Source organism: Dendropsophus ebraccatus, chromosome 1 (genome assembly GCF_027789765.1).
Source record: "Dendropsophus ebraccatus isolate aDenEbr1 chromosome 1, aDenEbr1.pat, whole genome shotgun sequence".
NCBI classification, from domain to species: domain Eukaryota; kingdom Metazoa; phylum Chordata; class Amphibia; order Anura; family Hylidae; genus Dendropsophus; species Dendropsophus ebraccatus.
The window spans coordinates 231,575,699-231,589,766 of NC_091454.1; the positions used below are offsets into that span (position 1 = coordinate 231,575,699).

Sequence of the window (14,068 nt, forward strand, 5' to 3'; positions counted from 1 at the left end):
GATCCAGCAGGGGGCGGTATATACCGCCATATAGTGATCCAGCAGGGGGTGGTATATACCCTCATATAGTGACCCAGCAGGGGGCGGTATATACCCTCATATAGTGACCCAGCAGGGGGTGGTATATACCCTCATATAGTGACCCAGCAGGGGGCGGTATATACCCTCATATAGTGACCCAGCAGGGGACAGTATATACCTGCATATAGTGATCCAGCAGGGGGCGGTATATACCGCCATAGTGATCCAGCAGGGGGCGGTATATACCCCCATATAGTGATCCAGCAGGAGGCGGTATATACCCCCATATAGTGATCCAGCAGGGGGCGGTATATACCCTCATATAGTGATCCAGCAGGGGACAGTATATACCTGCATATAGTGATCCAGCAGGGGGTGGTATATACCCTCATATAGTGATCCAGCAGGGGACGGTATATACCTGCATATAGTGATCCAGCAGGGGGCGGTATATACCATCATATAGTGACCCAGCAGGGGGCGGTATATACCCTCATATAGTGATCCAGCAGGGGGCGGTATATACCCCCATATAGTGATCCAGCAGGGGGCGGTATATACCCTCATATAGTGATCCAGCAGGGGGTGGTATATACCTGCATATAGTGATCCAGCAGTGGGCGGTATATACCCCCATATAGTGATCCAGCAGGGGGCGGTATATACCGCCATATAGTGATCCAGCAGGGGGTGGTATATACCCTCATATAGTGATCCAGCAGGGAGCGATATATACCCAAATATAGTGACCCATCTGGGGGCGGTATATACCCTCATATAGTGATCTAGCAGGGGGCGGTATATACCCTCATATAGTGATCTAGCAGGGGGCGGTATATACCCCCATATAATGATCCAGCAGGGGGCGGCATATACCCTCATATAGTGATCTAGCAGGGGGCGGTATATACCCCCATATAATGATCCAGCAGGGGGCGGTATATACCCCCATATAGTGATTCAGCAGGGGGCGGTATATACCTGCTTATAATGATCCAGCAGGGGGCGGTATATAGCCTCATATAGTGATCCAGCAGGGGGCGGTATATACCCTCATATAGTGATCTAGCAGGGGGCGGTATATACCCGCATATAGTGATCCAACAGGGGGCGGTATATACCCTCATATAGTGATCCATCAGGGGGCGGTATATACCCCCATATAGTGATCCAGCAGGGGGCGGTATATACCCTCATATAGTGATCCAGCAGGGGGCGGTATATACCTGCTTATAGTGATCCAGCAGGGGGCGGTATATACCCTCATATAGTGACCCAGCAGGGGGCGGTATATACCCCCATATAGTGATCCAGCAAGGGTCGGTATATACCCCCATATAGTGACCCAGCAGGGGGCGGTATATACCCTCATATAGTGACCCAGCAGGGGGCGGTATATACCCTCATATAGTGATCCAGCAGGGGGCGGTATATACCCTCATATAGTGATCCAGCAGGGGGCGGTATATACCCTCATATAGTGATCCAGCAGGGGGCGGTATATACCCCCATATAGTGATCCAGCAGGGGGCGGTATATACCTGCATATAGTGACTCAGCAGGGGGCGGTATATACCCTCATATAGTGATCCAGCAGGGGGCGGTATATACCTGCATATAGTGATCCAGCAGGGGGCGGTATATAACTGCTTATAGTGATCCAGCAGGGGGCGGTATATACCCTCATATAGTGATCCAGCAGGAGGCGGTATATACCCCCATATAGTGACCCAGCAGGGGGCGGTATATACCCTCATATAGTGACCCAGCAGGGGGTGGTATATACCCTCATATAGTGACCCAGCAGGGGGGCGGTATATACCCGCATATAGTGACCCAGCAGGGGGTGGTATATACCTGCATATAGTGATCCAGCAGGGGGCGGTATATACCCTCATATAGTGATCCAGCAGGGGGCGGTATATACCCTCATATAGTGATCCAGCAGGGGGTGGTATATACCCTCATATAGTGATCCAGAAGGGGGGGGTATATACCCTCATATAGTGATCCAGCAGGGGATGGTATATACCTGCATATAGTGATCCAGCAGGGGGCGGTATATACCCTCATATAGTGACCCAGCAGATGGCGGTATATACCCTCATATAGTGATCCAGCAGGGGGCTGTATATACCCTCATATAGTGATCAAGCAGGGGGCGGTATATACCCTCATATAGTGATCCAGCAGGGGGCGGTATATACCCCCATTTAGTGATCAAGCAGGGGGCGGTATATACCCTCATATAGTGATCCAGCAGGGGGCGGTATATACCCCCATATAGTGATCCAGCAGGGGGCGGTATATACCCCCATATAGTGATCCAGCAGGGGGCGGTAAATACCCTCATATAGTGATCCAGCAAGGAGCGGTATATACCCTCATATAGTGATCCAGCAGGGGGCGGTATATACCCTCATATAGTGACCCAGCAGGGGGCGGTATATACCATCATATAGTGACCCAGCAGGGGGCGGTATATACCTCCATATAGTGACCCAGCAGGGGGCGGTATATACCTCCATATAGTGACCCAGCAGGGGGCGGTATATACCTCCATATAGTGATCCAGCAGGGGGCGGTATATACCCTCATATAGTGACCCAGCAGGGGGCGGTATATACCCCTGAATAGTAATCCAGCAGGGGGCGATATATACCCCCATATAGTGATTCAGCAGGGGGCGATATATACCCCCATATAGTGATTCAGCAGGGGGCGGTATATACCCTCATATAGTGATCCAGCAGGGGGCGGTATATACCCTCATATAGTGATCCAGCAGGGGGCGGCATATACCCTCATATAGTGATCCAGCAGGGGGCGGTATATACCCCCATATAGTGATCCAGCAGGGGGCGGTATATACCCTCATATAGTGATCCAGCAGGGGGCGGTATATACCCGCATATAGTGATCCAGCAAGGGGCTGTATATACCCTCATATAGTGATCCAGCAGGGGGCGGTATATACCCCCATAAAGTGATCCAGCAGGGGGCGGTATATACCCCCATATAGTGATCCAGCAGGGGGCGGTATATACCCTCATATAGTGATCCAGCAGGATGCGGTATATACCTGCTTATAGTGACCCAGCAGGGGGTGGTATATACCCGCTTATAGTGACCCAGCAGGGGGCGGTATATACCCTCATATAGTGATCCAGCAGGGGGTGGTATATACCTTCATATAGTGACTCAGCAGGGGGCGGTATATACCCGCATATAGTGATCCAGCAGGGGGTGGTATAGACCCACATATAGTGATCCAGCAGGGGGTGGTATATACCCCCATATAGTGATCCAGCAGGGGGCGGTATATACCCGCATATAGTGATCCAGCAGGGGGCGGTATATACCCTCATATAGTGATCCAGCAGGGGGTGGTATATACCCTCATATAGTGATCCAGCAGGGGGCGGTATATACCCTCATATAGTGATCCAGCAGGGGGTGGTATATACCCTCATATAGTGATCCAGCAGGGGGTGGTATATACCCTCATATAGTGATCCAGCAGGGGGCGGTATATACCCGCATATAGTGATCCAGCAGGGGGCGGTATATACCCTCATATAGTGATCCAGCAGGGGGCGGTATATACGCCCATATAGTGACCCAGCAGGGGACGGTATATACCCCCATATAGTGATCCAGCAGGGGGCGGTATATACCTGCATATAGTGATCCAGCAGGGGGCGGTATATACCCTCGTATAGTGATCCAGCAGGGGGCGGTATATACCCTTGTATAGTGGCCCAGCAGGGGGCGGTATATACCCCCATATAGTGATCCAGCAGGGGGCGGTATATACCCTCATATAGTGATCCAGCAGGGGGCGGTATATACCCCCATATAGTGATCCAGCAGGGGGCGGTATGTACCTGCATATAGTGATCCAGCAGGGGGCGGTATATACCCTCATATAGTGATCCAGCAGGGGGGCGGTATACACCTGCATACAGTGATCCAGCAGGGGGCGGTATATACCCTCATATAGTGATCCAGCAGGGGGTGGTATATACCCGCTTATAGTGATCCAGCAAGGGGCGGTATATACCCTCATATAGTGACCCATCTGGGGGCGGTATATACCTGCATATAGTGATCCAGCAGGGGATGGTATATACCTGCATATAGTGATCCATTAGGGGGCGGTATATACCCCCATATAGTGACCCAGCAGGGGACGGTATATACCCCCATATAGTGACCCAGCAGGGGGCGGTATATACCCTCATATAGTGATCCAGCAGGGGGTGGTATATACCTGCATATAATCATCCAGCAGGGGGCGGTATATACCCCCATATAGTGATCCAGCAGGGGGGCGGTATATACCTGCATATAGTGACCCAGCAGGGGGTGGTATATACCCTCATATAGTGATCCAGCAGGGGGCGGTATATACCCTCATAGTGATCCAGCAGGGGGCGGTATATACCCTTATATAGTGATCCAGCAGGGGGCGGTATATACCCTCATATAGTGATCCAGCAGGGGGCGGTATATACCCTCATATAGTGATCCAGCAGGGGGCGGTATATACCCTTATATAGTGATCCAGCAGGGGGCGGTATATACCCTCATATAGTGATCCAGCAGGGGGCGGTATATACCCTCATATAGTGATCCAGCAGGGGGCGGTATATACCCTCATATAGTGATGCAGCAGGGGGCGGTATATACCTGCATATAGTGATCCAGCAGGGGGCGGTATATACCTGCATATAATGATCCAGCAGGGGGCGGTATATAGCCTCATATAGTGATCCAGCAGGGGGCGGTATATACCCTCATATAGTGATCCAGCAGGGGGGCGGTATATACCTGCATATAGTGATCCAGCAGGGGGCGGTATATACCCTTATGTAGTGGCCCAGCAGGGGGCGGTATATACCCTCATATAGTGACCCAGCAGGGGGCGGTATATACCTGCTTATAGTGATCTAGCAAGGGGCGGTATATACCCCCATATAGTGATCCAGCAGGGGGCGGTATATACTCGCTTATAGTGATCTAGCAGGGGGCGGTATATACCCGCATATAGTGACCCAGCAGGGGGCGGTATATACCCTCATATAGTGATCCAGCAAGGGGCGGTGTATACCCTCATAGTGATCCAGCAGGGGGCGATATATACCCTCATATAGTGATCCAGCAGAGGGCGGTATATACCTGCATATAGTGACCCAGCAGGGGGCGGTATATACCCTCATATAGTGATCCAGCAGGGGGCGATATATAACTGATTATAGTGACCCAGCAGGGGGCGGTATATACCCTCATATAGTCATCCAGCAGGGGGTGGTATATACCCTCATATAGTGATCCAGCAGGGGGTGGTATATACCCTCATATAGTGATCCAGCAAGGGGCGGTATATACCCTCATATAGTGATCCAGCAGGGGGCGATATATACCTGATTATAGTGACCCAGCAGGGGGCGGTATATACCCTCATATAGTGATCCAGCAGGGGGTGGTATATACCCTCATATAGTGATCCAGCAGGGGGTGGTATATACCCTCATATAGTGATCCATCAGGGGGCGGTATATACCCCCATATAGTGACCCAGCAGGGGGCGGTATATACCCTCATATAGTGATCCAGCAGGGGGTGGTATATACCCTCATATAGTGACCCAGCAGATGGCGGTATATACCCTCATACAGTGATCCAGCAGGGGGTGGTATATACCTTCATATAGTGACCCAGCAGGGGGCGGTATATACCCTCATACAGTGATCCAGCAGGGGGTGGTATATACCCTCATATAGTGATCCAGCAGGGGGTGGTATATACCCTCATATAGTGACCCAGCAGGGGGCGGTATATACCCTCATATAGTGATCCTGCAGGGGGCGGTATATACCCTCATATAGTGATCCAGCAGGGGGTGGTATATACCTGCATATAGTGATCCAGCAGGGGGCGGTATATACCCCCATATAGTGATCCAGCAGGGGGCGGTATATATCTGCATATAGTGATCCAGCAGGGGGCGGTATATACCCGCATATAGTGATCCAGCAGGGGATGGTATATACCCCCATATAGTGACCCAGCAGGGGGCGGTATATACCCCCATATAGTGATCCAGCAGGGGGCGGTATATACCCCCATATAGTGATCCAGCAGGGGGCGGTATATACCCCCATAAAGTGATTCAGCAGGGGGCGGTATATACCCTCATATAGTGATCCAGCAGGGGGTGGTATATACCCGCTTATAGTGATCCAGCAGGGGGCGGTATATACCCTCATATAGTGATCCAGCAGGGGGCGGTATATACCCTCATATAGTGGCCCCTCATATAGTGACCCAGCAGGGGGCGGTATATACCCCCATATAGTGATCTAGCAAGGGGCGGTATATACCCCCATATAGTGATCCAGCAGGGGGCGGTATATACCCGCATATAGTGACCCAGCAGGGGGCGGTATATACCCGCATATAGTGACCCAGCAGGGGGCGGTATATACCCCCATATAGTGATCCAGCAGGGGGCGGTATATACCCTCATATAGTGATCCAGCAAGGGGCGGTATATACCCTCATAGTGATCCAGCAGGGGGCGATATATACCCTCATACAGTGATCCAGCAGGGGGTGGTATATACCCCCATATAGTGATCCAGCAGGGGGCGGTATATACCCTCATATAGTGATCCAGCAGTGGGTGGTATATACCCTCATATAGTGATCCAGCAGGGGGCGGTATATACCCTCATATAGTGATCCAGCAGGGGGCTGTATATACCCTCATATAGTGATCCAGCAGGGGGCGGTATATACCCTCATATAGTGACCCAGCAGGGGGCGGTATATACCCTCATATACTGATCCAGCAGGGGGCGGTATATACCTGCATATAGTGATCCAGCAGGGGGTGGTATATACCTGCATATAGTGATCCAGCAGGGGGCGGTATATACCCGCATATAGTGATCCAGCAGGGGGCGGTATATACCCCCATATAGTGATCCAGCAAGGGGCGGTATATACCCTCATATAGTGATCCAGCAGGGGGCGGTATATACCCTCATATAGTGATCCAGCAGGGGGCGGTATATACCCTCATATAGTGATCCAGCAGGGGGCGGTATATACCCTCATATAGTGATCCAGCAGGGGGCGGTATATACCCGCTTATAGTGATCTAGCAGGGGGCGGTATATACCCTCATATAGTGATCCAGCAGGGGGCGGTATATACCCTCATATAGTGATCCAGCAGGGGGCGGTATATAGCCTCATACAGTGATCCAGCAGGGGGCGGTATATAGCCTCATACAGTGATCCAGCAGGGGGCGGTATATACCCTCATATAGTGATCCAGCAGGGGGGCGGTATATACCCTCATAGTGATCCAGCAGGGGGCGGTATATACCTGCATATAGTGATCCAGCAGGGGGCGGTATATACCTGCATATAGTGATCCAGCAGGGGGCGGTATATACCTGCATATAGTGATCCAGCAGGGGGCGGTATATACCCTCATATAGTGATCCAGCAGGGGGCGGTATATACCCTCATACAGTGATCCAGCAGGGGGTGGTATATACCCCCATATAGTGATCCAGCAGGGGGCGGTATATACCCTCATATAGTGATCCAGCAGTGGGTGGTATATACCCTCATATAGTGATCCAGCAGGGGGCGGTATATACCCCCATATAGTGATCCAGCAGGGGGTGGTATATACCCTCATATAGTGACCCCGCAGGGGGCGGTATATACCCTCATATAGTGATCCAGCAGGGGGCGGTATATACCCTCATATAGTGATCCAGCAGGGGGCGGTATATACCTGCATATAGTGATCCAGCAGGGGGCGGTATATAGCCTCATACAGTGATCCAGCAGGGGGCGGTATATACCCTCATACAGTGATCCAGCAGGGGGCGGTATATACCCTCATATAGTGATCCAGCAGGGGGGCGGTATATACCCTCATATAGTGATCCAGCAGGGGGGGTATATACCCTCATATAGTGATCCAGCAGGGGCGGTATATACCCTCATATAGTGATCCAGCAGGGGGCGGTATATACCCGCTTATAGTGATCCAGCAGGGGGCGGTATATACCCTCATATAGTGATCCAGCAGGGGGCGGTATATACCCTCATATAGTGATCCAGCAGGGGGCGGTATATAGCCTCATACAGTGATCCAGCAGGGGGCGGTATATACCCTCATATAGTGATCCAGCAGGGGGGCGGTATATACCCTCATATAGTGATCCAGCAGGGGGCGGTATATACCCTCATATAGTGATCCAGCAGGGGGTGGTATATACCCTCATATAGTGATCCAGCAAGGGGCGGTATATACCCTCATATAGTGATCCAGCAGGGGGCGATATATACCTGATTATAGTGACCCAGCAGGGGGCGGTATATACCCTCATATAGTGATCCAGCAGGGGGTGGTATATACCCTCATATAGTGATCCAGCAGGGGTGGTATATACCCTCATATAGTGATCCATCAGGGGGCGGTATATACCCCCATATAGTGACCCAGCAGGGGGCGGTATATACCCTCATATAGTGATCCAGCAGGGGGTGGTATATACCCTCATATAGTGACCCAGCAGATGGCGGTATATACCCTCATACAGTGATCCAGCAGGGGGTGGTATATACCTGCATATAGTGACCCAGCAGGGGGCGGTATATAGCCCTCATACAGTGAGCCAGCAGGGGGTGGTATATACCCTCAATATAGTGATCCAGCAGGGGGTGTGGTATAGTCAACCTCATATAGTGACCCAGCAGGGGGCGGTATATACCCTCATATAGTGATCCAGCAGGGGGTGTATATACCTGCATATAGTGATCCAGCAGGGGGCGGTATATACCCCCATATAGTGATCCAGCATGGGGGCGGTATATATCTGCTATAGTGTCCAGCAGGGGCGGTATATACCCCGCTGATAGTGATCCAGCAGGGGATGGTATATACCCCCATATAGTGACCCAGCAGGGGGCGGTAATACCCCCATATAGTGATCCAGCAGGGGGGCGGTATATACCCCCCATATAGTGATCCAGCAGGGGGCGGTATATACCCCCATAAAGTGATTCAGCAGGGGGGCGGTATATACCCTCATATATGATCCAGCAGGGGGCGTATATACCCGCTTATAGTGATCCAGCAGGGGCGGTATATACCCTCATATAGTGATCCAGCAGGGGGCGGTATATACCCGCTTATAGTGATCCAGCAGGGGGCGGTATATACCCTCATATAGTGGCCCCTCATATAGTGACCCAGCAGGGGGCGGTATATACCCCCATATAGTGATCTAGCAAGGGGCGGTATATACCCCCATATAGTGATCCAGCAGGGGGCGGTATATACCCGCATATAGTGATCCAGCAGGGGGCGGTATATACCCGCATATAGTGACCCAGCAGGGGGCGGTATATACCCCCATATAGTGATCCAGCAGGGGGGCGGTATATACCCTCATATAGTGATCCAGCAAGGGGCGGTATATACCCTCATAGTGATCCAGCAGGGGGGCGATATATACCCTCATACAGTGATCCAGCAGGGGGTGGTATATACCCCCATATAGTGATCCAGCAGGGGGGCGGTATATACCCTCATATAGTGATCCAGCAGTGGGTGGTATATACCCTCATATAGTGATCCAGCAGGGGGCGGTATATACCCTCATATAGTGATCCAGCAGGGGGCTGTATATACCCTCATATAGTGATCCAGCAGGGGGCGGTATATACCCTCATATAGTGACCCAGCAGGGGGGTGGTATATACCCTCATATAGTGACCCAGCAGGGTGCGGTATATACCTGCATATAGTGATCCAGCAGGGGTGGTATATACCTGCATATAGTGATCCAGCAGGGGGCGGTATATACCCTCATATAGTGATCCACAGGGGGCGGTATAATACCCCCATATAGTGATCCAGCAAGGGGGCGGTATATACCCTCATATAGTGATCCAGCAGGGGGCTGTATATACCCTCATATAGTGATCCAGCAGGGGGCGGTATATACCCTCATATAGTGATCAGCAGGGGGGCGGTATATACCCTCATATAGTGATCCAGCAGGGGGCGGTATATACCCGCTATTATTGATCTAGCAGGGGGCGGTATATACCCTCATATAGTGATCCAGCAGGGGGGCGGTAATATACCCTCATATAGTGATCCAGCAGGGGGCGGTATATAGCCTCATACAGTGATCCAGCAGGGGGCGGTATATACCCTCATATAGTGATCCAGCAGGGGGGCGGTATATACCCTCATAGTGATCCAGCAGGGGCGGTATATACCCTCATATAGTGATCCAGCAGGGGGTGGTATATACCCGCATATAGTGATCCAGCAGGGGGCGGTATATACCTGCATATAGTGATCCAGCAGGGGGCGGTATATACCTGCATATAGTGATCCAGCAGGGGGCGGTATATACCCTCATATAGTGATCCAGCAGGGGGCGGTATATACCCTCATACAGTGATCCAGCAGGGGGTGGTATATACCCTCATATAGTGATCCAGCAGGGGGCGGTATATACCCTCATATAGTGATCCAGCAGGGGGCGGTATATACCCTCATATAGTGATCCAGCAGGGGGCGGTATATACCCCCATATAGTGATCCAGCAGGGGGCGTTATATACCCCCATATAGTGATCCAGCAGGGGGGCGGTATATACCCTCATATAGTGATCCAGCAGGGGGCGTTATATACCCCCATATAGTGATCCAGCAGGGGGCGGTATATACCCTCATATAGTGATCCAGCAGGGGGCGGTATATACCCTCATATAGTGATCCAGCAGGGGGCGGTATATACCCTCATATAGTGATCCAGCAGGGGGTGGTATATACCTGCATATAGTGACCCAGCAGGGGGCGGTATATACCCCCATATAGTGATCCAGCAGGGGGCTGTATATACCCTCATATAGTGATCCAGCAGGGGGCGGTATATACCCTCATATAGTGATCCAGCAGGGGGTGGTATATACCCTCATATAGTGATCCAGCAGGGGGGCGGTATATACCCTCATATAGTGACCCAGCAGGGGGAGGTATATACCCTCATATAGTGATCCAGCAGTGGGTGGTATATACCCTCATATAGTGATCCAGCAGGGGGCGGTATATACCCCCATATAGTGATCCAGCAGGGGGTGGTATATACCCTCATATAGTGACCCAGCAGGGGGCCGGTATATTACCCTCATATAGTGATCCAGCAGGGGGCGTATATACCTGCATATAGTGATCCAGCAGGGGGCGGTATAATACCTGCATATAGTGATCCAGCAGTGGGCGGTATATACCCGCATATAGTGATCCAGCAGGGGGCGGTATATACCCCCATATAGTGATCCAGCAAGGGGCGGTATATACCCTCATATAGTGATCCAGCAGGGGGGCGGTATATACCCTCATATAGTGATCCAGCAGGGGCGGTATAGTACCCTCATATAGTTATCCCGCAGGGGGGCGTATATACCCCTTATAGTGATCCGACCAGCGGGGCGGTATATACCCTCATATAGTGATCCAGCAGGGGGCGGTATATACCCTCATATAGTGATCCCAGCAGGGGGCGGTATATAGCCTCAATACAGTGATCCAGCAGGGGGGCGGTATATACCCTCATATAGTGATCCAGCAGGGGGCGGTATATACCCTCATATAGTGATCCAGCAGGGGGCGGTATATACCCTCATATAGTGATCCAGCAGGGGGGCGGTATATACCCTCATATAGTGATCCAGCAGGGGGGCGGTATATAGCCTCATACAGTGATCCAGCAGGGGGCGGTATATACCCTCATATAGTGATCCAGCAGGGGGGCGGTATATACCCTCATAGTGATCCAGCAGGGGGGCGGTATATACCCTCATATAGTGATCCAGCAGGGGGGCCGGTAATACCCTCATATAGTGATCCAGCAGGGGGCGGTATATACCCTCATATAGTGATCCGCAGGGGGGCGGTATATACCCGCTTATAGTGATCCAGCAGGGGGGCGGTATATACCCTCATATAGTGATCCAGCAGGGGGCGGTATATACCCTCATATAGTGATCCAGCAGGGGGCGGTATATACCCTCATATAGTGATCCAGCAGGGGGCGGTATATAGCCTCATACAGTGATCCCAGCAGGGGGCGGTATATACCCTCATATAGTGATCCAGCAGGGGGGCGGTATATACCCTCATATAGTGATCAGCAGGGGCGGTATATACCCTCATATAGTGATCCAGCAGGGGGTGGTATATACCCTCATATAGTGATCCAGCAAGGGGCGGTATATACCCTCATATAGTGATCCAGCAGGGGGCGGTATATACCCTCATATAGTGATCCAGCAGGGGGCGGTATATACCCTCATATAGTGATCCAGCAGGGGGTGGTATATACCCTCATATAGTGATCCAGCAAGGGGCGGTATATACCCTCATATAGTGATCCAGCAGGGGGCGATATATACCTGATTATAGTGACCCAGCAGGGGGCGGTATATACCCTCATATAGTGATCCAGCAGGGGGTGGTATATACCCTCATATAGTGATCCAGCAGGGGGTGGTATATACCCTCATATAGTGATCCATCAGGGGGCGGTATATACCCCCATATAGTGACCCAGCAGGGGGCGGTATATACCCTCATATAGTGATCCAGCAGGGGGTGGTATATACCCTCATATAGTGACCCAGCAGATGGCGGTATATACCCTCATACAGTGATCCAGCAGGGGGTGGTATATACCTGCATATAGTGACCCAGCAGGGGGCGGTATATACCCTCATACAGTGATCCAGCAGGGGGTGGTATATACCCTCATATAGTGATCCAGCAGGGGGTGGTATATACCCTCATATAGTGACCCAGCAGGGGGCGGTATATACCCTCATATAGTGATCCAGCAGGGGGTGGTATATACCTGCATATAGTGATCCAGCAGGGGGCGGTATATACCCCCATATAGTGATCCAGCAGGGGGCGGTATATATCTGCATATAGTGATCCAGCAGGGGGCGGTATATACCCGCATATAGTGATCCAGCAGGGGATGGTATATACCCCCATATAGTGACCCAGCAGGGGGCGGTATATACCCCCATATAGTGATCCAGCAGGGGGCGGTATATACCCCCATATAGTGATCCAGCAGGGGGCGGTATATACCCCCATAAAGTGATTCAGCAGGGGGCGGTATATACCCTCATATAGTGATCCAGCAGGGGGCGGTATATACCCGCTTATAGTGATCCAGCAGGGGGCGGTATATACCCTCATATAGTGATCCAGCAGGGGGCGGTATATACCCGCTTATAGTGATCCAGCAGGGGGCGGTATATACCCTCATATAGTGGCCCCTCATATAGTGACCCAGCAGGGGGCGGTATATACCCCCATATAGTGATCTAGCAAGGGGCGGTATATACCCCCATATAGTGATCCAGCAGGGGGCGGTATATACCCGCATATAGTGACCCAGCAGGGGGCGGTATATACCCGCATATAGTGACCCAGCAGGGGGCGGTATATACCCCCATATAGTGATCCAGCAGGGGGCGGTATATACCCTCATATAGTGATCCAGCAAGGGGCGGTATATACCCTCATAGTGATCCAGCAGGGGGCGATATATACCCTCATACAGTGATCCAGCAGGGGGTGGTATATACCCCCATATAGTGATCCAGCAGGGGGCGGTATATACCCTCATATAGTGATCCAGCAGTGGGTGGTATATACCTGCATATAGTGATCCAGCAGGGGGCGGTATATACCTGCATATAGTGATCCAGCAGGGGGCGGTATATACCTGCATATAGTGATCCAGCAGGGGGTGGTATATACCTGCATATAGTGATCCAGCAGGGGGTGGTATATACCTGCATATAGTGATCCAGCAGGGGATGGTATATACCTGCATATAGTGATCCAGCAGGGGGTGGTATATACCTGCATATAGTGATCCAGCAGGGGGGCGGTATATACCCGCATATAGTGATCCAGCAGGG

General features: G+C 51.6%; 1 protein-coding gene across 2 annotated transcripts in view; it reads left to right on the forward strand.

Moving 5' to 3' along the window:
- Positions 1–14,068, forward strand: part of LOC138771420 (thialysine N-epsilon-acetyltransferase-like) — a 42,002-nt gene that overhangs the window by 24,898 nt on the left and 3,036 nt on the right. The window lies entirely within an intron of this gene.